Here is a 23,070-nt window from a genome sequence, read left to right as displayed (position 1 = left end):
ACACTGTGTAACTGTTTTTTTCCATGTTAGGGTAGGAAATAGGTGAATGCAATAGTCCTTTTTCTGGGTTCAGAAAAGAATCAGCACTTGAGTATAAGGAGAAGCTTAAGTTTTCCAAATGCCCCTCAGCTTTTAAAAGTAAAGTTTTACAAATATTTTTAAAAATACTTCCCCCATGCAGTTGAAATGTAATTACTTATATCAACATTTGCCATATAATAAATTAAAATGATCAAGGAAAGACCTACCATAGGTGATAAAGAAAGGTTATTCAATAGGCCTCTTTCCAACACTTAAGGGGCTGGGAGACAGACAACCTGCCTAATCCAACTGGTGCTCAGAATATGTTTACAAGGATGAAGTCCACTTTTTTTTTTCCATAGTCATTTTCTTTAATTACTATATTGTGTTCATGTACCCAAAGAAATGAATGGATTTGAAGGTTATTTAATACAACAGGTATTTCTGTTGTCTCAGAATTTCAGCTGAAATCCAAAGCTGAGAAATATAGCTAAGGAGTACAACAAGTTCTAAAAAGAGAGATGTGGGGCACTTCTACTCAGGGCTTGTTAAAAGTGGCCAGATGTGATCATATGGCCTTTAGCCTGTCACCACCTCCAGCTTGTCTAAGAGAAGGCTAGGGATTTAGTGGCAGAAAAAGGCTTTCTATAAAGAGAGTTGCCAAGGGGCACCTGGGTGACTCAGTTGGTTGAGCATCTGACTTCTGCTCGGGTCATGATTTCACGATTCATGAGTTCGAGCCCTGCTTTGGATCCGCATTGACAACCTCGAGCCTAAAGCCTGCTTCAGATTCTCTCTCTCTCTCTCTCTCTCTCTCTCTCTCTCTCTGCCCCTCCCCAGCTTGTGCGCTCTCTCTCTCTCTCTTTCTCTCTCTCTCTCCCTTTCCCTCTCTCTCTCTCTCAAATAAATAAATAAACTTAAAAAAATTCTTTTAAAAGTATAAAGAGAGTTGTTGGTTAGGAGAGCAGGTTCTGGAATGTTCCTCCACCCTAAGCCAAGTGAAGGAAACATCAAGAGAACCTCTCAAATCTGCCAAGGGAAAGAGACAGCTCACCTAGTCCTCAATTAAATGCTCACTGGGATGCACCAGTTCTGCCACGAGAGCAGGAAATCTACATGTAACCATGAGAGTTTAGGTGTGTACCTGATGAAGACAGAGGCTGCCACAGATGGCCACTGGTGACAGGGCAAGGCGAGTGGCCTGATCTTGCGTGGCTTCAATGGGAGCAGGGGACAAGAGAGACAAGCCTGCACAAAGAGTTCTGGGAGGCCAAGTGGACACCAGGGAAAGAAGGTGGGCACAAGAGAAAGAGCTGCATGGGACTTATCCAAAGTGCGCATGACACACAGCAGAGAATACAGCACTGTGGAAGTCTGGAAGTGGGCACGAAGAGTGTCCTCCAAAGAATCGACAGACGTTCCTCACAAGAAAAGCAAGCCAGCATTTAGGCTTTTTCCATAAGAGAGAAGGCATTCAGTAGCCAAGAGAGATGTTCAAATAGCACTGGCTAAAAAATCGCATTTTGCCCCATTTCTTGCCATCCGTCTTCCCCTCCACTCGTTGCTCTGAATGTTGAAGAGTTAGTAGCACCCGGGATACAGGAGAGGTTGTGGAGTCAGCGCAGACACTGGCCCTCTCCCGAGTCCGGGATTCTGAGTGCAGGTTAGGCATGAGCAATGGAAAGGGAAGGTGCTGTGAACTACAGGAGACAGCAAAAGTCTACCATTGGATTGGTCCAGATTTCCAAATTACTGGAAATAGAAGTGTTTTAATACTTGGAAGTGACAGGAGGTCAAGCCAAGAGATCTGCCAGAGATTTTGTCCAAGGGCAGAGAAAGGAGAACCAACAGGACGTGTGATGGTTGTGGTAGAGGAAAAACAAAACCAAACCAAAACTGGACATTTCCTGATGATTGAATCCTCCTGAATCCTGCCCATTTGTGAAGCCAGATATTTTTGCAATGTGCACAGGCTGCAAAGGATAGAAACCTGAGAAGGCTATTGCTGTCATCAGGTAATGTAGACAAGTGTGGCAGGATTCCGGATGGAAGAACTCGTGTTTTGTTCTCTGCCTCTGCCAGGCTGAGAAGGTCGCTGGGCTCACTGGCTCCTTTGCCTCAGGGAGGTTTAGGTTACAGAAATACAGGAAGACAATCTTTTCTTCAATCTTTTGTGAAAGGCTTTATGATTTTTGTGAAAATATTGGATAACCAGTAAGGAGAGGCAGAGAATGAGGATTATCTTTGAAGGCCAAGAGAGCCGAAGGATTCCCCACCCCCACTCCTATAGAAAGGGAATAGAATTCAGCTGGATCCATGGGAGGCAGGAGCCTGTCCCTCCTTCTACCAGCACCATAAACAGGAGGACAGACCTTAGCAGGGAAGAGTGGGCCATGGAAAGAAGGTATGTCCCAGACAATTGGCTTCCTTCAAGGAATTGCGAAGGCTCAGATCACGGGACCAAATGATGGGCTAGAAACTAAAGGCTCTTAACCTTCATTACCTGTGGATACCATGGCTTCTTAGATTCTCACTCATTCCTGGAGAAGATTGATTTTTCCCACTCATCTGGAGGCATTGGGACTCAGAGTCAGATATATATGGTGTTTGAACTGACATTTATTGACATTCTGAATTTTATTTTATTTTATTTTTAATTTTTTTAAATGTTTATTTTTGAGAGAGAAAGAGACAGAGCATGAGCAGGAGAGGGGCAGAGAGAGAGGGAGACAGAATCTGAAGCAGGCTCCAGGCTCTGAGCAGTCAGCACAGAGCCTGATGCGGTGTTTGAACCCACGAACCCTGAGATCATGACCTGAGCTGAAGTCAGACGCTTAACCAACTGAGCCACCCAGGCGACCCTTGCTGTTCTGAATTTTAGTTGTACATTTATGCCCACTACATAAGAAAAGAAATAACCAAACTATAATTGTCTTGATAAATGTCAGAGAGAGAGAGAGATGCTAAAAGGCTAAAAATATAAACAAAAAGGCTAAAAACAAGAGAACCTTTAAGCTGGGGTCATTAGAAAGTTACTTTATGGAAGATCCAAGGTTGCTGCATAGGATTCCAAATGACAGCAAGGATGGAGAGATGAGCATAAGGCATATCAGTATCAGCAAATGCACAGAGATAGAAAGGCCAGAGGGAAACAGTATATGAAAGTGCTTTACTGTTTTTATCTGTAGGAGATATTACATGGGAGATCAGGGATGAGAAATGAAATTGGGTGAAGCTTGCATGGGAGTCTGAGCATTTGTATTTATTTGGGCAGCAACAGGAAAATATTACTGGGTTTTAAGGAGTAATGGGACATGATCAGAACAGAGCTTTAGAAAACTTAATCTGTTAGAGATATATGGGATGGATGGAAAGAGAAAGTGATTGAGTGAGATGGGATGGGAAACAAGAGGCTATTGCTGTAATCCAAGCAAGAGGTCATGAAGGCCATGACAGAGCAGTGGTAGTGACCTTGGATCATAGAGAAGGCTGTGAAAGACATCAGGGAAGTACATCTTAGACCTGTATGGGAACAAGACAAGAGGGACTTCTAAGTGTTGAGCCCAGCTGATGAAAAAATCATAATGCCATCATAGAAATGGGAAATAGTGGAAGAGGAGCTAATTTACAATGAACACACGTTCTAAATTTGAAGTTCAACATGATATCTGACTTTACAAGTAATAGAGATGTCAGGGGAGAGGAGGAGGCTAGAGACAGAGTTAGCAGTGCTTTCATAGCCAAACTGCCCATCTCCATAGCTGCCCCATAGTGCATGGAGGTCACCATGATTTGGGAAGAAGGAGGGAGGGGTTGGGCTGTGGCAACAGAAAGAGAGCTGAGGTACAGTACTGGGCAAAGAATGAGGCTCAGTCCAGATAATGATTCTGAAAAGAACAAGCTTTAAAGAATTTTCTAGTTTACTTGAGACTTTCTCTCATTTTCCTCAGTGCTTTCTTTAGCCCTGGGCCTTTATCTTTCCCAGAACCTTTCAAGCTTCCTGTATCACTTTTCTCAAAAATCAGGTGAATACACCTATATCTAAGAGCCAGAGAGTTCCTGAATTTGGAAAGATTCTGCCACTTTCAACTTGGTGGACCTGAGGAGCATTTCTTAACCTAATTTGGTCTCAATTTCATTACCTAAAAAAATCTTTTTATTACAACAAAATGAAATTAAAAGGTTTTTTTGTGGAGAAGAAATGCAATAATGCATAACAAAACACCCAATAGAGTGACTAATAAATATTAAACTCTCAACAAATGGTAGCTCCTTCTCTCCCATCCTGCACATGTCAGTAGTAATTCCTAGTACTGATAAGGACCTTTCAGTGGAGCAGTACTGAATTCCAAGCACCAGGATGCATGGAGACCTGCACCCTAGTCCTAGGTGAGCTATTTAGTTGGTTATGACCCTGGCTAGCTTCTCAACTAGGGCCTTCATTAGCATGACTGTTGGCCAAGAGCAGTGGTTGCTAATTTCTACCACCAAGGAATGTTTTGTCCTCTCTTCATGCCCTCCGTCTTTTGAAAGATTTTTCTACTGACCTGCAGTTTGTTAAATCATTGATTCATTTCTTATGTGATCACCAGAATTACAAAACTGGATTGATAGAGTTATCAAAGCAGATTAGATAGACTTGATATAAGAAATTGTGCAATAGCTATTAGGATCTTAGATAGACTTGATATAAGAAATTGTACAATAGCTATTAGGATCTTAAAACAAGAAATATGGCATATGGACACAATGACAATAGCTTGGAATGTTAGATTCCAGGTGGACACCACTAGACAAGATAAGTTGATCTCAATGTTTCCCTCTAATGCTCTCTGAATCCATAAAGGAGTTTAGGGTTCCTGCTATGTGCCTTTTGGAGGACTCAATCATTGGTTTTACTCTTAAAGGCAGTAATTTAATGTAGTAGACCAAACATCTAAACATTCGGTATGATGGGCAATCAGAACAGATATTAGTGTGGGGTAGAGTAGTCAGATACAATAGATGTTTACAGGAAGTAGAGTTTTCCCCAGTTTTTTAATGATGGTTAAATTTTAAGTAGCCTGAAAAGGAAAGGGAGGCAAAGACTGGGGAAGGAAAAGTATCATAATAGGATGTACAGAAAAGAGAGGCCAATGGGAAAGAATCATTGTTCTCATTCTCCCAAATAAAAAAAAAAGCATCTACCTCTGCACCCTTAGTTTTGGACTCAGAAGTCCTTACTTCTGGATTCAGAGGAAAAAGCCCCAAATGCTTTGTGATTGAAGTCATTCTTTCCCTCTAGCTTCATTTCTAGCCTCTTTCTTCCCAAACTCCATGCTCTAGCCATGTCAGAAGATAATACCCCATCCACCAAGTATCTCCAGTCAATACTAGGGGTGGGGGTCTTGATTGGAGGGGACTGGATCATCTTGATTCCTCCCTTACCCTACCCCCTCCTCCCCAATCAATCTTCCAGAGAGACCTATATATTCCATCTCTAGAATTTCCACCTCATGTTTATAAAATGCAAACCCGATCAGTCATTTCTCTGCTTAAAATATTTAATGGCTCTCCATCAGCTACAGAATTAAGTCAAAACTTCTTATCCTGGCATGCAGACTGTTTATAATCTAGTCACTGATTACCTTTCCAACATTATCTCCTTTGATTTCTTTGCTCCATGGAAAAATCTATTGGATAGGAAGCTTGAAATGTCTGGAAAAGACATAGGGGCTAAGAGCTAAACCTCTTCAAGTATCATACTTTCCAAGTATTAGAAGAGACAATGAGAGCTTAAAGTAACATAACAGTAATAGGGACAGTGATGAGAATATGGATTTAAGAAATATTTAGAATACAGGGTAGAACAGAGATGATTTAATGATGAGTTAGATTTAAGGATAAAAAGAAAAAGGCAAAGCTGGGATGATGATGATGATGGTGGTGGTGGTGGTGGCGATGATGACGATGGTGATGATGGCAACATCCAGAGATGTCTGCAACAATAACATTTTCTGTGCACTTACAATATACAAAGCATTATTCTAAAGGTGACATGTGTTAACTCATTAAATCTCCAAATTACTCCTATCAGATAGAATCTGTTTTTATCCACATTTTACATGTAGGAAAACAGAGGCACAGAGAGGTTAAATAACTTGTCTAAAATCACACAGGGAGTAAGAGCCAAATTTGTACCCATATAGTTTGGCTTTGGATCCTGCACAATTAAGCACAACACAAAACTGCCTGTTTTGTCTTGTCAGACCAACTGCCATCTCCAAAATATGTCATACTCCTTTGGGTCTTCAAGTCCTCCCCATTCTTTGTGTATGAAATGCCCTTATCTTTTCCTTGGAGTAGAAAACTTCTGTAGGACACAGATCGATTGTTACCTCCCCTGAGAAGTCTCTGTGTTCTCCCCCAAGTGCAGCTATTTACTCCTTATTCCATTGTACCATAATACAGTGTGCATAATTCCACTGGTGCATTACATGACGTGGCAATTACTTGTTAATGTGTCTATCTCCCCTAACTATACTGTGAACTGCTCAACAGCAGAACCTGTGTCATATTCATCTCTCAACCCCCAGGCTCTAGGATCCTACTATGGCCTCTGGTTCTCGATCCACAGTAGGCATTCAATGTTTCTTTTTTTTTTTTTTTAATTTTTTTAATGTTTATTTATTTTTGAGAAAGAGAGAGACAGAGCATGAGCAGGGGAGGGGCAGAGAAAGAAGGAGACAGAATCTGAAGCAGGCTCCAGGCTCTGAGCTGTCAGCACAGAGCCCAACACGGAGCTTGAACCCACAGACTGCGAGATCATGACCTGAGCTGAAGTCGGATGCTTAACCGAGTGAGCCACCCAGGCGCCCCAGCACTCAATGTTTAAGTGAATGGATAAGTGAATGAATATATGAATAAAAATATGGAGGTGAGAATTGCTCCACACTGCCCTGTACTGATTGGTGATGGTGTGAGCTCTTAATGCAAAACTGGGCCAGAGATGGATAGTAGTGTAGTGATCAGTTAGAGTGGAGAGGTCAGAGATGAACTTGAGACTGGGCATGCCTGAAGAGATTAGCAACATGACCTCCAGAATAGCCAAGTAGAGGAATATTTTTCCATTTTTTTGTGTGTGTCTTCTTCAATTTCTTTCATGAGCTTTCTATAGTTTTCAGTGTATAGATATTTCACCTCTTTGATTATGTTTATTCCTAGGTATTTTATGTTTTTTGGTGCAATTGTAAATGGGATCGATTCCTTGATTTCTCTTTCTGTTGTTTCATTATTGGCGTATAAGAACGCAAACGATTTCTGGGCACCGATTTTATATCCTGTGACTTTGCTGAATTCATGGATCAGTTCTAGAAGTCATTGTTAAAATGTTGATACTACCCAAAGCAATCTACATATTCAATGCAATACCTATCAAAATAACACCAGCATTCTTCACAGAGCTAGAACAAATATTCCTAAAATTTGTATGGAACCAGAAAAGATCCTGAATAGCCAAAGCAATCTTGAAAAAGAAAACCGAAGCTGAAGAATCACACTCCCAGACTTCAAGACATATTACAAAGCTGTAATCATCAAGACAGTATGGTACTGGCACAAGAACAGACACTCAGATCAATGGAACAGAATAGAGAACCCAGAAACGGACCCACAAACGTAGGGCCAACTAATCTTTGACAAAGCAGGAAAGAAGGTCCAATGGAATAAAGACAGTCTCTTCAGCAAGTGGTGCTGGGAAAACTGGACAGCAACATGCAGAAAAATGAACCTGGACCACTTTTTTACACCATACACAGAAAGAAACTCAAAATGGATGAAAAACCTAAATGTAAGAGAGGAAGCCATCAAACTCCTAGAGGAGAAAGCAGGCAAAAGCCTGTTGACCTCAGCTGCAGCAACTTCTTACTCAACATGTCTCTGGAGACAAGGGAAACAAAAGCAAAAATGAACTATTGGGACTTCATCAAAATAAAAGCTTCTGCACAGCAAAGGAAACAATCAGCAAAACTAAAAGGCAACCGACAGGATGGGAGAAGATATTTGCAAATGACATATCAGATAAAGGCTTAGTATCCAAAATCTATAAAGAACTTTTCAAACTCAACACCCAAAAAAACAAATAATCCAGTGAAGAAATGGGCAAAAGACATGAATAGACACTTCTTCAAAGAAGACATCCAGAGGGCCAACTGACACGTGAAAAAATGCTCAACATCACTCATCATCAGGGAAATACAAATCAAAACCACAATAAGATACCACCTTACACCTGTCAGAATGGCTAACGTTAACAACTCGGGCAACAACAGATGTAGGTGAGGATGCAGAGAAAGAGGATCTCTTTTGCATTGTTGGTGGGAATGCAAGCTGGTGCAGCCACTCTGGAAAACAGTATGGAGGTTCCTCAAAAAATTGAAAATAGGATTACCCTATGACCCAGCAATTGCACTACTAGGTATTTATCCAAGGGATAAATAAAACAGGCGTGCTGTTTTGAAGGAGCACATGCACCCCAATGTTTACAGCAGCGCTATTGACAATAGCCAAAGTATGGAAAGAGCCCAAATGTCCATCGATGGATGAATGGATAAAGAAGATGTGGTATGTATATACAATGGAGTATTACTTGGCAATCCAAAAGAATGAAATCTTGCCATTTGCAACTACATGGGTGGAACTGGAGAGTATTATGCTAAGCAAAATTAGTCAGTCAGAGAAAGACAAATATCATATGACTTCATTCATATGAGGACTTTAAGATATAAAACAGATGAACACAAGGGAAGGGAAGCAAAAATAATATAAAAACAGGGAGGGGGACAAAACATAAGAGACTCTTAAATATAGAGAACAAACAGAGGGTTACTGGAGGGGTTGTGGGACAGGGGTTGGTCTAAATGGGTAAGAGGCTTTAAGGAATCTACTCCTGAAATCAATTTTGCACCATATGCTAACTAACTTGGATGTAAATTAAGCAATAAATGAATTTAAAAGAAATAGCCAAGTAGAGGATGCTAAAGTCTGAGGAGGCAACTTGGGGAAGTAGACGCATTGAGAGCATCTTAAGATCAAGTCTGAAAGGAGGGAAAAAACTGATATTATTCTGGTTTCTGGACATTGGTTTCACCAATTCCCCTGCCATTTACTACCTGGAATACAACTGTCGTTTGCTTATTTCCTCTTTTCCAGAGCTTCTGAAAATATGTGAACTGTGGAATAGACACCATTACCAAAATTATCTGGAGAAGAAATCAACCAACTTTTGGAACTATCATGTAACAACCATCAAGTCAACATTTCCAGATGGAAGCCAAAATTGCTTGAATCCCCAAATATAATATCCGATCATTCATTTTACTCTCATGGCTGAATGGGCAGGATGCTCCTTTGGGCAGTCTTTATCTTCCATATCTCTCCACCCACTACTGTGGACACCATCTTATAGGACTTTCTAAGATCTTAAATGACCATTGTTTGTGAAAGGACCTTCCTTGTGTGCTTGGCTGCTGGAGCCATTTTGTAATCTGTTTCTCAAACTTTTCAGAAGAAGTAGGTTAGCTCCCTTTCGCTGTGCGTGTTAATATCATCTTCCTTTCTCTCCATCGATTTTATCAGTGCTGGCAACAGAGTCACTTTGGATCCCCATTTGGAACTCTCTTCTGTTACTGGAATTCTAAGAATTTTTCTGCACAGCCCTCTATCCAAATGCCCCTGTGTAGTAAACACGACTGTGCAAGAACTAGGGTTTAGTCCTAGTCCAGTGGTTCTCAAAATGAAATCCCTGAGCTAGCAGCATCAGTATCACCTGAACTTAGACAACGGAATATTACTCGGCCATCAAACAGAATGAAATCTTTCCATTTGCAACAATGTGGATGGAGCTAGAGTGTATTATGCTAAGCAAAATAAATCAGTCAGAGAAAGGCAAATATCAGATGATTTCACTCATTTGTGGAATTTAAGAAACAAAACAGATGAACATAGGGGAAAGGAAGCAAAACTAAGATAAAAACAGAGAAGGAAAAATATCATAAGAGACTCTTAAATACAGAGAACAGACTGAGGGTTGCTGGCAGGGTGTTGGGTGGGGGGATGGGCTAAACGGGCCCTTAAGAAGGGCACTTGTTGGGATGAGCACTGGGTGTTATATGTAAGCGATGAATCACTAAATTCTCTTCCTGAAAAAAAAAAAATCAAAAGAAAGAAAGAGAGAGAGGGAGAGAGGGAGAGAGAGAGAAAGAAAAAAAGAAAGAAAGAGAAAGAGAGAAAGAAAGAAAGAAGGAAAGAAATATAGAAAGAAGGAAAGAAAGAAAGAAAGAAAGAAAGAAGGAAAGAAAGAAAGAAGGAAAGAAAGAAAGAAAGAAAGAAAGAAAGAAAGAAAGAAAGAAAGGCCAATTCTCTGGCCCCATCCCAGAGACATGCCAAAGACAGGTGATTCTGAGGTGGCCTAAAATTTGAGAGCTGCTTCCTTCATCAATGCACTCTCCCACTCTCTGAGACAATTTTACACTTTTCTCTCTCCTCCAACGTCAAATAGCCCCTCCCTCAATGCATTCACAACTTCTTAGATTCTTAATTCATTAAGAAAATTTGAAGAGAACTTTCGTGTGCTCCCAGCCCCAATTCCCCTGAGGAACCTGTGCCAGTACTCACACGTGGCTCCCTCCCTGCCACGGTGACCGGCCCAGCACTCACCAGTTCTGCAAAGAGGACCCCAGCCCCTCACCTGCTCGAGCTTGTAAGGTCCTGCCTTTGTCCTTCTCTCCCTTCCTATTGAGATGTTCCTGTCAGCACTGTGTATCTCCCGAGCTCTTTTTAAAAAGAAAAGGAAAGAAAAACAGAATTGTTCCCTTAACTCCACATCCGCCTTCAGCTAGTGTTCATTTCTGTGATGCCCTTTAAGCAAGACTTCATGGGCTTATCTTGGACACAGTGGCTTGCACACAGGAGGCTCTTAATAACCCACTGTTAAGTGAACGGCTGTGCAAGTGCACGTGAACCAACTGGGAAGGGGGAAACTGCCATTTCAAGCAAACAAAAGAAAATCTGGCCGTAGGTGCTTCCAGCTTCTTAAGAGGTGGCGTATTCTTTATTACGGAAGAATAGACTTTTATCCTGCTCCCTTCCCACTTAAGAAGACTGATGTGCCAACGAGTTTGATCTTACTCGAGCAAAGACTAATTTCTCAGCCTCTGTGGGTACTCTGTGCTACTAAAGGGCAAATATCCTGAGAGAATGGTCTTTTGTTTCGAAAAGAGGCTTAATGAGGTTAAGGATTTACCAAGGGAGGCTTTCACGAGTTCAGAGCAGTGAAGTGGAGAATAAAACTGTTCTACATTAAAATGAGCGGTGTCTTACTTTGCTCGGGCTGCCATAACAAAGTAAAACAGACCGGGTGGATTTAAATAACAGAAATTTCTTTTCTCACAGTTCTGGAGGCGAAGTCCAAGATTAGGGTGTCAGCAGGCTTGGCTTCTTCTGAGGCCTCTCATCGGCTCGTACATGACCATCTTTTCGCTCTGTCTTCACATGGTCTTTCCTTTGCATATGCCTGTGTCCTAATTACCTCTTCTTATAAGGACACCAGTCGTATTGAATTAGGACCCACTTTAATGACCTCATTTTAACTTGATTGCCTCGTTAAAGACCCTATCTTGCCTTCTGTGACTGGCTTATTTCACTTAGCATGAAATCCTTCAGGTTGACCATATGAATCTGGATTTGGTTGTTGCATATGATAGGGTTTCCTTCTTTTTAAAGGCTGAATAATATGCCATTGTATGCATATGTTGGAGGAGGTCATCAAGAGGCTGTGACTGTCAGTTGACCCATGAACCGGCCCTGGGCAACTGGAGGCTTCTTACAGCCCTCCCCGGTTCTTACAACGTGGGTTCTGCTTGCCTTCCCTGCTCTCAGAGGCTTCCCCAAGGACATACCCTTGTGATAATGTTGTGCTATTGAGACCATCTGGATGGTATATATGACTGAACCCAGTTAAGCCTCTATATAAACTTTAAGGATTTGGTAGGTGGGTGCAGAAATTTAGTTATCTTGCTGCAGCCCAGGACAAGCCTCGTATGTAAGTTTCTGTGCTTGTCAAATCTGCCACCTACCAATCTGAAGTGGCCTGCCTCTTTTTTCCCTCTCTCCCTGCCCTTCACTATGGGGGCCAATTTCAGATTACACCTGGGGAGCTTGCAAATCAACAATATAAACAACATTTTCTTTATCCATTCAACCATCAGCAGACACTTAGGTAGTTTCTGTATTTTGGCTATTATAAATAATGCTGCAATAAACATGAGAACGCAGATATCTCTTTGAGATCCTGATGCCAATTCTTTTGGGTATATACTGAAAAGTGGGATTGCTGAATTATATGGTAGTTCTATTTTTAATTTTGTTGAGGAGCTTCCATACTGTTTTCTATAACAGCTGAACCAGTTTTACATTCCCCCCGCCCCCCTCCCCCCACACCATACAAGCATTCCAGTTTCTCCACATCCTCACCAACATTTGTCTTTTGGTTTTTTTGTTTTGGTTTTTTTTGTTTTGTTTTGTTTTGTTTTGTTTTTTGTTTGTTTTGGTAATAGCCAATCTCACAGTTGGGAGGTGATATCTCACTATGATCCCAGTATATAAAGAGTCTAAAATAGTCAAATACATAGGAGCAAAGTAGAATGGTGACCACCAAGGGTGGGAGGGAGGAGGAAATGGGGAGTTGTTGCTCAAGGGGTATAAACTTTCAGTTATGCAAGACGAATAAATTCTAGAGCTCTGCTGTACAACATAGTGTCTGTAGCTAACAATACTGTAATATACACTGAAAAATTTGTTTAGAGGGTAGACTCAAGACTGTTATGCAAGAGTGTAACAAACATGTACCTCATCAGTCCTGTGTTTTGGAGACTGTCGTGGCAGTCTGTTACCTGACAAAGACAGCAAAATATCTTCATGATCTCGTGATCAATGTATTTTTTTAAACTCTTATGAAAACTATATAACTTAAATAAAAATCACAAAAATGGTATAATTAACCCTATGTAACCATCTAGTTTTAGACTTTATCAACTTTTCACCACATTTACTGCATCTATTTTTCCCCCAGGTTTTTTAAGAGAAGGATTTTTTTTTTTTTTTGAGAGAAAGAGAGAGCATGAGCAGGGGAGGGGTAGACAGAGAGAGAGAGAGAGAGAGAGAGAGGGAGGGAGAGAGAATCCCATGCCCAGCGTGGAGCCCAACGCAGGAGTTGATCTCACCACCCCGTTATCATAACCTGAGCCAAAATCAAGAGTCGGATGCTTAAGTGACTGATCTGACCAGGCACCCCAAGAAGAAGCATGTTTTATCTTGAATCATCTGCTGTGCTGTTTGGCATTGTGCAAGTACTGTTTATCTTAAACTTTGATAAATGCCTTGCTACATATGAACTTTTGGCATTGATGAGAAAATCAGAGAAACGTGTACTGTTTTTCCCTTATACGGTAACAAAGGATGGAGAGGAGAGAAGAACCACAGAAATGGAATGTAAGGTGGACTGAGAGTTTAGTGGGACCAGGAAGTCTGGGAAAGGAGTGAGCACAGCAATGGTTGCAGCTTGGGGTTTGCAGAAATCTTGGGAAAGGCACTGAACTCTCCACAGTGTAAGATAGAGACTCGAGCCACCTCTGTTTCAACATTAAATATATAAGCAACTACATAGACTAGAGGACTTAGGGACACCAAGATGACAGTCAGCATGTGTTTAGGATGTACACTAATGAAGAAATGGATGATGGAAAGGACCTACTGGTGTGCTACTGAGTACCATACCAACTTCGGTATTTAAGCCCAGAGGGCCATCCCAGAACAAGAGAAAAGCATAATAAGTGGGGCATACGTGTACAATTCCTCTCAGTATGGAGACCTGTAATCTAGAATTTTATCTGATGCTCCTTCACCTGGGTCTGTAGTGAAACTTCATTTGGCTTTGCCTTTGCAATCACTGACCCTCAGCTTCTGTCTCCACCTCTGTCACAGCTATGAAGTGGGAAGCTATCTAGGAGGCTGAACTTCCACCTGTTTGTAATGTTCAATTTTCCTCATTTGACCAATTTATCTCCCATTTGCGAGTACATACATCCACCATGAGCTCTCAGGAGCAATCCCACCAGATCATGAATATTTTTATTTCCTTTTTTTAAAATTTTTTTTAATTAAAAAAATTTTTTTAATGTTTATTTTTGATAGGGAGAGAGAGAGAGACAGAGCACAAGTGGGGGAGGGACAGAGAGAGAGGGAGACACGGAATCAGAAGCAGGCTCCAGGCTCTGATCTGTCCACACACAACCCCACGCAGGGCTTGAACTCACAAACTGTGAGATCATGACCTGAGCCGAAATCAGATGTTCAATGGACTGAGCCACCCCATGAATATTTTTATTTCTCATCCTTACTGAACCAAAAGTGATACATCACGCTTCCTAATATAAAGTGTTAGGATGAAATATCCAAATAGAAGCACAATGTGTCCAAGAGGCAGGTGGGGGCCAGATAACAGGGGTATTGGTTTTTACAGGTTTTTTTTTCCCCCATGATTTTCAGGCTTTCCTACTTGGGGTTATAAGTCCATAATCAGATGTGTGTTTGTCTGATTTTGAAATCCAAAACCGATTCCTTCCTACAGAAACCCTAGCTTCTGAGTAGCAGCCCGTTTGTACATCCATCTCAAGTTGGGGAGCCAAAGGCTTGTGACAAGGTTTCCCGGACGACGTGCCTGGCTAACCTGCCACAATTACAATCCATGGGGAAAACCAGAAATTCCAGTGCCTATTATGTTGTTCCAATGCCCACCAATTGGGCTGGGGGACTGTCTGAAAACAGTATTTTTAGTTTGGCAGTAGTTTATAGTGTCATTTGGCAGGAAATGTCTGAAATTCAGTTATTCAAATTCACTTTTTAAGCCAGTCAGTAGAGCCTGTGTAGAGGATCAGATTGTACAGATGGAATTCTTGGCAAAATCTCTGGAAACTTCCAGGATTATCTGATTCTACAGGGGTCTGTGTCTTTCACTGTCCTTGACTATTTTGCCAGTCTGTAGAAACTGAAGTTAACCTGTAAAAGGCTGACAGAGATGCAAATAATTCCCATCTAAGAAATGCAAATGAATTTTGTCCAATGAGGATGTATTGATTTCTCCTTAGTGCAAGAGGCCAGTTTTGCCTCTATCAGCAAATTCAATTCAATATTCCAGATTACCTGTAGATATGTTTTCCTTGGAGTCTCCTTAGAACGAGTTTTTTATTTTTATTTATTTTGTTTATTTATTTCTAATGTTTATTTATTTTTGAGAGAGAGAGAGAGAGAGAGAGAGAACATGAGCAGAGGAGGGGCAGAGAGAGAGGGAGACACAGAATCAGAGGCAGGCTCCAGGCTAGGCTCCGAGCTGTCAGCACAGAGCCCGACATGGGGCTCGAACTCACGAACTGTGAGATCATGACCTGAGACAAAGTCGGACACTCAACTGACTGAGCCACCCAGGTGCCCCTCCTTAGAACGAGTTTTTATTTCTTACTAGTTTCCTCATTAAAGAATAAGTAAAATAAAATCTTTGACACGTACTCATTTCATATTTGTATGAATCACATTTTTAAAAATTACCTTTAACACCTTGGTTCTCTAGCAACTTAGTTCATCCCCAAAAGTGAGGTCAAGGAGCACCTGGGTGGCTCAGTTGGTTAAGCTTCCGACTTGTGCTCAGGTCATGATCTTGCAGTTAATGAGTTTGAGTCCCACATTAGGCTCTCTGCTATCAGCCTGAAGACTGCTTCAGATCCTCTGTCCCCCTCTCTCTCTGCCCCACCCCACATCCTCTTGCATCCTTTTTCTCTCTCTCAAAAAATAAACTTAAAAAAAATCAAAAGTGGGGTTGACAAGGAGTGAGGGGAGAACCCTGAATTTTTGACTGAATATTTACCCAGAAGTGACTAGTGGAATGAGCTACTTGAAAAAATAAGATAATATTTACCCTTATTCCTGGATATAGAGGTTCTAGATTTGGGTTGATTTCAGTATAGAGTTATAAAAGCATTTTATGTTTGTATAGGCAAATTTGAGGACTGCTGTGGTTCTTTTTTTTTTTTTTTAAATCTTACCATTTTAACTTGTTCACTTATATAACAAAAAAAAATGGTAATAACAGATGTGCTAGGCTTAAGAAGCAGGATGGAAACTTGAACACCATTGGATATCACTCCGTCTCTGCCTCCATCTCTGCGGCCCGCCCCCCCTCACCTCTCCAGCACCTGTTCCCGTGTTAATTTCACTCTCCCAGGCTGCCTTCTCCATCAGTTGTGGTCCGGCTGCTAGCATCTCAGCACCTCTTACTCATATTCTCTGTGGAAAAAAACAAGAGCACCATTAGCATAAGTCTTTTTCAAAACTGTCGGCATGAGAAGGAGCGTTCTAACTTGAGAAGGAGGTGGAATCTTGTATAAGGCTTCAGCAGGCAGGGTCAGCTGAAGTTCAGCTAGTTTCAAGAATATTTGTTCAAGGGTGGTACTCAGGGAAGGGAGCAATTATTCTGGTTAATGAACAGCCGTGTTTGGACAATTTGGATTTTACTAAGAGAAGTGGAAGGAACAGTGAGGGGTTGAGGTCATGTGCAAGAGGGGGTGCAAGCTACAGTGGACAGGGACACGGAGGGCCACAGTGGACACTTTATAGTTCTTCAGAGTCTCTTACACCTCATAGTCCTCAGACCAGAGAGACCATTTTCCCCACATGCAGTTGGCTAAATCCTAGGGACGAATTTTGATTGATCGTGCTTATTTCTGGACCACTCACTGTGCTCAGGGAGTCAGAGCCAAGAATGAAGAGGCTGTTCCTAGGCAGATCCAAAGGCTAGAACAAGGGAGGAACAGCTCTTATAAGGAAGGAGTAGCCCAGACCTGGCCCATGGGGGCATCACAGTGAGTGGGACAGCCCCCACCCCTCATCCTCATCTGTGTTCACAAAACCCTCCTTTTCCTCCTTCCAGGTGAACAGCTCAATTTTGCCTTTAGGGGACACTGCTTAGGGGAGGACCACTCAGAGATCTATTTGCCTAATGTGCAGAGATGAAAATCCTTCTGAGAGCAGCCCTAAGCACAAAAGCTGGACACGGCCCTCATGCCCAGATTTCTTCCACAATCCTGAGAACTGTCTAAATGATCACCATGGACACTTAGGGAAGATAAACAAGTTTGGTTTGAATAAACATCCCAATATTGGCAGTGTTCCCCGCCTCTTCATTCTTTTCTCTCTCCCCTTTCAGGTATTCAGTGCCCATAACCCCTTCTTTCCTATGATAGGGGCCAAGGGCAGGCTGCCCCAAGATGGGCCACTTTGGCATAAAGATTATTTTGAGTTAAAAGTAATCAAAACCCAACAGATGCAGGAAAAGCTCTCTGCCTCCCCCTCAGCTGCCTAAATTTATATTGAAAAGGAGAGTCTGTACCAGGAAGAGAGCTATTAAGAGACTCTCCTTTACCTAAGAAACTTATCTGCATAATAGAGCAAACTTGCTTTTCCAAACATCTTTCACCTTCCTGCTAATGGATTTTCTCCCCTTTGCATCCTCAGACCCTACCCCATCTTTAGCTCATATAAACTCCACGTTGCCTCATCATCTTTGCAATTTCATGTTTGGGTGGATTCCTTATATGTGTTCCTATTAAATTTGATTTTCTCCTGTTAATCTGTCTCATGTCAATTTGCTTCTAAGTCCAGCTGGGGCAGAGGAAGGCCTTCCTTCCCAACATGGTAAAAGTAAGACAGATCTGCCCTACAAACATAGTTAAAACAATTAAGATTCAGGGGAAGGAAATATTTGTCCTTATCATTTATATTTTGCTAGAAGAACAAGTTGGTGACATATCATGGACTTTAAAGTTCAAATCCCCAGAATATGAATCTTAACTTCCCACTTACTTGCTCCATGACTGTGGGCAAATACTTAACCTCAGTAAGTTCCAGTATTCTCATTTGGGAAATGGATAGTAGTGCCCACCTCACAATTTAAAGGGATTATGGATATAAAGAATATATGGAGTATATTAAAATCCAGTCACTATCATTTTTTTCTGGTGATGATGTGGTGATAATTATGAAGGCACTAAAACCTCACCCCTATGTTTTCATCCCCACTTACTATTTTTAAAATGGAATTTCGGGAATAGAAAGGAACTTGCAGATGACCTCAGCCAGTGGTCAAGCCTTTCTCAAGAGATCTCTGTCGCTCCAGGGCCAGGAAGGAGGGGAATAGGGTAAGGACTCATGGATGGAGAAGAGTAAACCTCTGTCCTGCAGAGCGGGGCTAGTGAGCCAGGGACAAAGGAATGCTCATTTTAGAGACTTGGATCCAGACTTGCTTTGTGTGTGTGTGTGTGTGTGTGTGTGTGTGTGTGTGTGTGTGTGCATGCGTGTGTGTGCGCCCACACGCGCACGTGCATGATCATGGTGTATGTATCCATGTATGCCTGTGTGTCTGGATCTGTGTATGTTCATAGGACGTGGCTGTTAAGTGGAATAGGACATCAAGAAATTATCAACACTGATACTGATTACAGATACTGGCAAATTAGCAGTATAGACAGGGGAAATGAAATTTGGCTTAGCTGTGTAAAAGTAATACTAATTATAGTCACTTACATCAGCCCCTCACCATTTATGCCTAATTACTGTGCAGCACAATCATAATCATGTGTGACATTAAGTATATGCCCAGTTAACTTTCATGTAACCTGTCTTGGTTAGGATCAACATATCTGTCCCACTTAGACACCTGCTTGGAGATACACCGCCTAAAGTCTTTGCTACTTTCGGGGCTAACAAGAGGGACTTGACTCCCTGAAGTTCTAGAACTGCCTGCCAGGTTGTACTGACAGTTACTCTAGTTTGGGAAAGCAGTCCTCTCAAACATACCTGAATGCAGGAGGAGGCACAAAGGATCTGAGGTTTTTTCCCTCTCCTTCCACACCAGAAGGTCTTCAGAGGGCCCAGGGAGTTCATCTTCCACAGCTGAGGGGACAGAGACAGAGTGAGAGAGTATGAGCAAGACATAGCAACAGAGAGATTTAGAGATAAACAAAGACATGCAGGCCAAGAAACAAGGAGCCGGTCAGAAAGAGGCGAAGGAGATTCAGAGACACAGACAGAGGTGGCGACAGAGAAGAAAGTAGACACAGATAGATATAAAAAGTGGGGTAGAGGCCCAGAGTCAGTTCAGTGAGGAGAGTGAATTCAGATGCCTCTGCAGGCCTGGTTGATTTTCTCTGATAATTTATGATACAAAATAGTTCCCAGAAGTAGACTCAGACAATTCATTGGCGGGTCCCTCATTGTCCTAGATGGTGCAGAAACAGGAGGAGCAAGGTGAAAAGAAATGGGAGGTAGAGAGAAGAAAGATAGACAAAGACAGAAAAACAGAGAGATGGGGTAAGACAGATAGACATGGAGGGGTCAGGGAAAGGGAAGAGGGGAGTGAGGGGGTTAGTGAGTCTTCTGGATGCTTGGTCAGTACCAGGCTGTGGAGACAGAGAAACGGGGATATATTCATGACTTCCTTGTGGTGGTAAAATTTCCATGTCCTTAATGCACAGTGGGGATATGATTCGTTTATTGGGCATCAACTATGCACTGGAACCAGGCTAAATGTTTTTACCTATACTGACTCATTGAATCCTCAAAATGACACTAGCTGGCAGGTACTATCATGATGCCCATATTATAGAAAAGGAAACTGAGGCATGTAACCTGCCCAAAGTCACCCAGGTAGTAAGTGAGATTCAAATCCTGCCATCTGGCTGTAGATCCTATGTTCTCAGCCATGACATATCACCAGCAAAGCTAGCAGTAAAAAACAGTTAAGGAATCCATGATTTCAAAACATTCTTGCTTAATGATAATTAATTTTTAACTTTTAGAGAGAGAGAGCTAGTGGGGTAGGGGAGCAGAGGGAGAGGGAGAATCTTAAGCAGGCTTCACGCTCAATGCAGAGCCCAATGTGGGGCTCAAACACAAAACCCTGGGATCATGACCTGAGCCAAAATTAAGAGTCAGATGCTCAACTGACTGAGCCACCCAGGTGTTCCAATTTTATTAATTTAATATGCAAGTCAATCAACATTTCCAGAATGTAACATTTCATTCGCATGAAGACTTCAATATCTTGTTAGCTCAGCAAGAGAAGCAGGGGCAGAACCCTACTGTTGTGGCTGACAAAGAAATAGAAGGCTGCAGGGGTCTTATTCCCTCATGACTTTCACACAGTGAGATGGGCAGATTGCCGTGTCTCACCTCCGTAGGTCCTACTTCCGCAGTGAGTGTGGCTCCTGTTGCTTTTCCATTAAGTGACCTTGAAGAGACTGGAATTTGGTTTCTCAGTGACTCCAGTTTTCCCTGTGGAAACTCAAGCAAAATCTCTTCATCGGCTTTCTGATCTGGTAATAAATAATGATAATTTGTAAAAGAACTCATTTGGTTATCATCCTTGGAGATTAATTGAGTAATTAATTTTAACCAAGTGCTTATGAAATATAAAGTGCTTCATAACTCTTAAGGATTTATGCTCCAGTGTTCTTATTAGGCCGGCAGGGCAGAGATCCTCTGCTTCGAAATGAGAAGCTGATTATGAATGCCCCTGATCAGGGCTGTTTCTCACTAGACTGCACCAATCCCCACTCAAGAACTCATCGGGAAGGCAGATGATTGTCATTTTTTACTTGCCAGACTGAAACTCTGAGCACTGAACTGCAAATTGGAAGGAACCAGAAAGAATTTGGCTTCCTGGTTACTCAATTGCTGGTCGTGTGTGCACCATATTGATTTTTCAGTAGGGGGGATCTTTTCTGGGAGTGGTGGTGCTGGTGTAAATGGCTTCCTATGTCCGTGGAATCCTTGCCACACCAAGCACCAGGGGATACTGGCATGATTGTAGCCCGTGCTTCCTTTCCGACACTGCTCACTTTTGAACATACTGACAACTAACACACACAAAAGGCAAGAAGGTGACCGTATTAGTTAGCGATTGAAACATAAACTTTGGAGTCATACAGGCTGGATTTGAATCGGGCATAACTGTTCCCCACCTCCCACCGTTTCTTCTGTGCAGATAACGCCTCAGTTCAACTTATTGTAAAAAATGACTATGCTAGAATCTTTAGAGAACTTGGTGACTGTGGTAGACAGAGCCAAAAAGATCTGTCCACGTCTGAATCCCCAGAACCTGTGAATATTATCTTATACGGCAAAAACATATATGGGTTACCCGATCATGGCAAACGATGTGATTATGTTAAGGGTTTTTTGAGGAGGTGTTTACCTAGGATTATCCACGTGGGCTGTAAATAATCCAGTGGCAAGTGTCCTTATAAGAGTGAGGCAGAGGGAGATTGGACAGAAGAGGAGGAAGCAGCAATGTGACCATGGAAGCAAGGACTGGAGTACTGTGGTCACAAACCAAGAAAGCCCTGGAGCCACTAGAAGCTGGAAGGGGTAAAGGACAGATTATCCCTGGAGTCTCCAGAGGGAGCACAGCCCTCTTGCCCCTTGACTTCAGACTTCTGAGCTCCACAGCTGCAAGACAATACATTTCTGTTGTCTTACGCCATTCAATTCGTGGTAGTTTGTTAGGGCAGCCACAGGAAACTAACACGGTGACTAATGGGATGAGGGAAGTGGTAACAGGGAAACTCGTTTTGCTTGTACCTGTTAGTGGCGTTGCAACAAAATAGTGGTCTCTTAAATTCCGCTGTGAAGTATTCTTGTTGATCTTAGAAAGGCATTCACACAACAATGTCTTTTCAGAATAAAGATAGAGCAACCAAAAAGTCAGCATTTACATTAGAGCGACTTGATTTATTACCTTTGAAAATTTCCCTCCCTTCAGGTGTTACATCATTGTGAGGACATGTTCCTTATAATTCCAAAAATGATACGATATGTAGTTGACTTTGATATGTGTTTATTCCCCCTGCAGAACACACACACTCACATTGAACTCACTCCTATGGACTGCATGCAGGGTTTAGCTACAGCACCGCTAGATAGGTTAAATTTCCTTAGGACACTCTTCTGTTGATATTGCAGGCATTAAACCTTTTGGGGAGAAACCCAAACCCATATCGTAGAAAAATTCAATGTTATGGTACCCCTCCATTAAAGTGCCTGAATAAAAGCATATTTTTTTTAACTCAGGTTTATTGAGATGTAATTTATATGTAGCAAAACTTACCCTCTTTAGTCTACAGTTCTGTGAGTTTGAACAAATGCATAGTCTTATAACCACCACTGCAATCAAGATACAGAACAGTCTGTCATCCCAAAAATTCTTTCACACCCCTTTGCGGTCAGCTCTGCTTCCTAGCAACCAGGGTCTCATGACAGACACAGATAAGCAGGTGAGTTACCTCTCCTGCCTTCGTGCACAGTGCTTCCTTGGCTGTGGCCACACCAGCCTTATTGGGTCCCTTGTCCTCTCCACGCCTCCACCCTCAAGTTTTACCCCTCTTGTCCCTTTCAGCTAGAATACTCTTCTCTTTCTTTTGCACCTAGGCAGCCCCTACTCATCCTTGAGATCTCAGCTTTGACACCTTTTCCTCAGAGAGGGCTTTCCTGAGTAGTTCCAATCCCTCTCTGTTGCACTGAACACATGTCAAACGGCGATTTCACATTTGTTTGTGTATTCTTTGGTTAGTCTTCCCTTTAAACCATAAGCTTCCTGAGGGCGGGGACTGGGTTTTGCTCATGATCTAATGCTGAGCATATAATACAGTAGTAGGGGGGCGCCTGGGTGGCTCAGTTGGTTAAGCGTCCGACTTCAGCTCAGGTCACGATCTCGCGGTCGGTGAGTTCGAGCCCTGCATTGGGCTCTGGGCTGATGGCTCAGAACCTGGAGCCTGGTTTGGATTCTGTGTCTCCCTCTCTCTCTGCCCCTCCCCCGTTCATGCTCTATCTCTCTCTGTCTCAAAAATAAATAAACGTTCAAAAAAATAAAAAAAAATACAGTAGTAGGTACTCAATAAATACTAA

At 42.1% G+C, this 23,070-nt stretch overlaps 1 protein-coding gene across 2 annotated transcripts in view; it reads right to left on the bottom strand.

Annotated features, from left to right (window-relative positions):
- BBS10 (Bardet-Biedl syndrome 10) overlaps positions 1-23,070 on the bottom strand; it is a 90,016-nt gene that overhangs the window by 51,513 nt on the left and 15,433 nt on the right. For both annotated transcript variants that reach the window (XR_002081575.2, XR_002081577.2), the window contains exons 2-4: positions 20,338-20,480; positions 18,964-19,059; positions 16,294-16,395 (exon numbers count right to left, since the gene is read on the bottom strand). The gene's annotated coding sequence lies outside the window, so the exon portion shown is untranslated. The remainder of the gene's footprint in view (positions 1-16,293; positions 16,396-18,963; positions 19,060-20,337; positions 20,481-23,070) is intronic.

Source organism: Panthera pardus, unplaced genomic scaffold (genome assembly GCF_024362965.1).
Source record: "Panthera pardus isolate Hobbes unplaced genomic scaffold, ASM2436296v1 HiC_scaffold_6, whole genome shotgun sequence".
NCBI classification, from domain to species: domain Eukaryota; kingdom Metazoa; phylum Chordata; class Mammalia; order Carnivora; family Felidae; genus Panthera; species Panthera pardus.
Note: the sequence above shows the minus strand (reverse complement) of the source record. Positions and strands in the feature narration are given on the sequence as shown.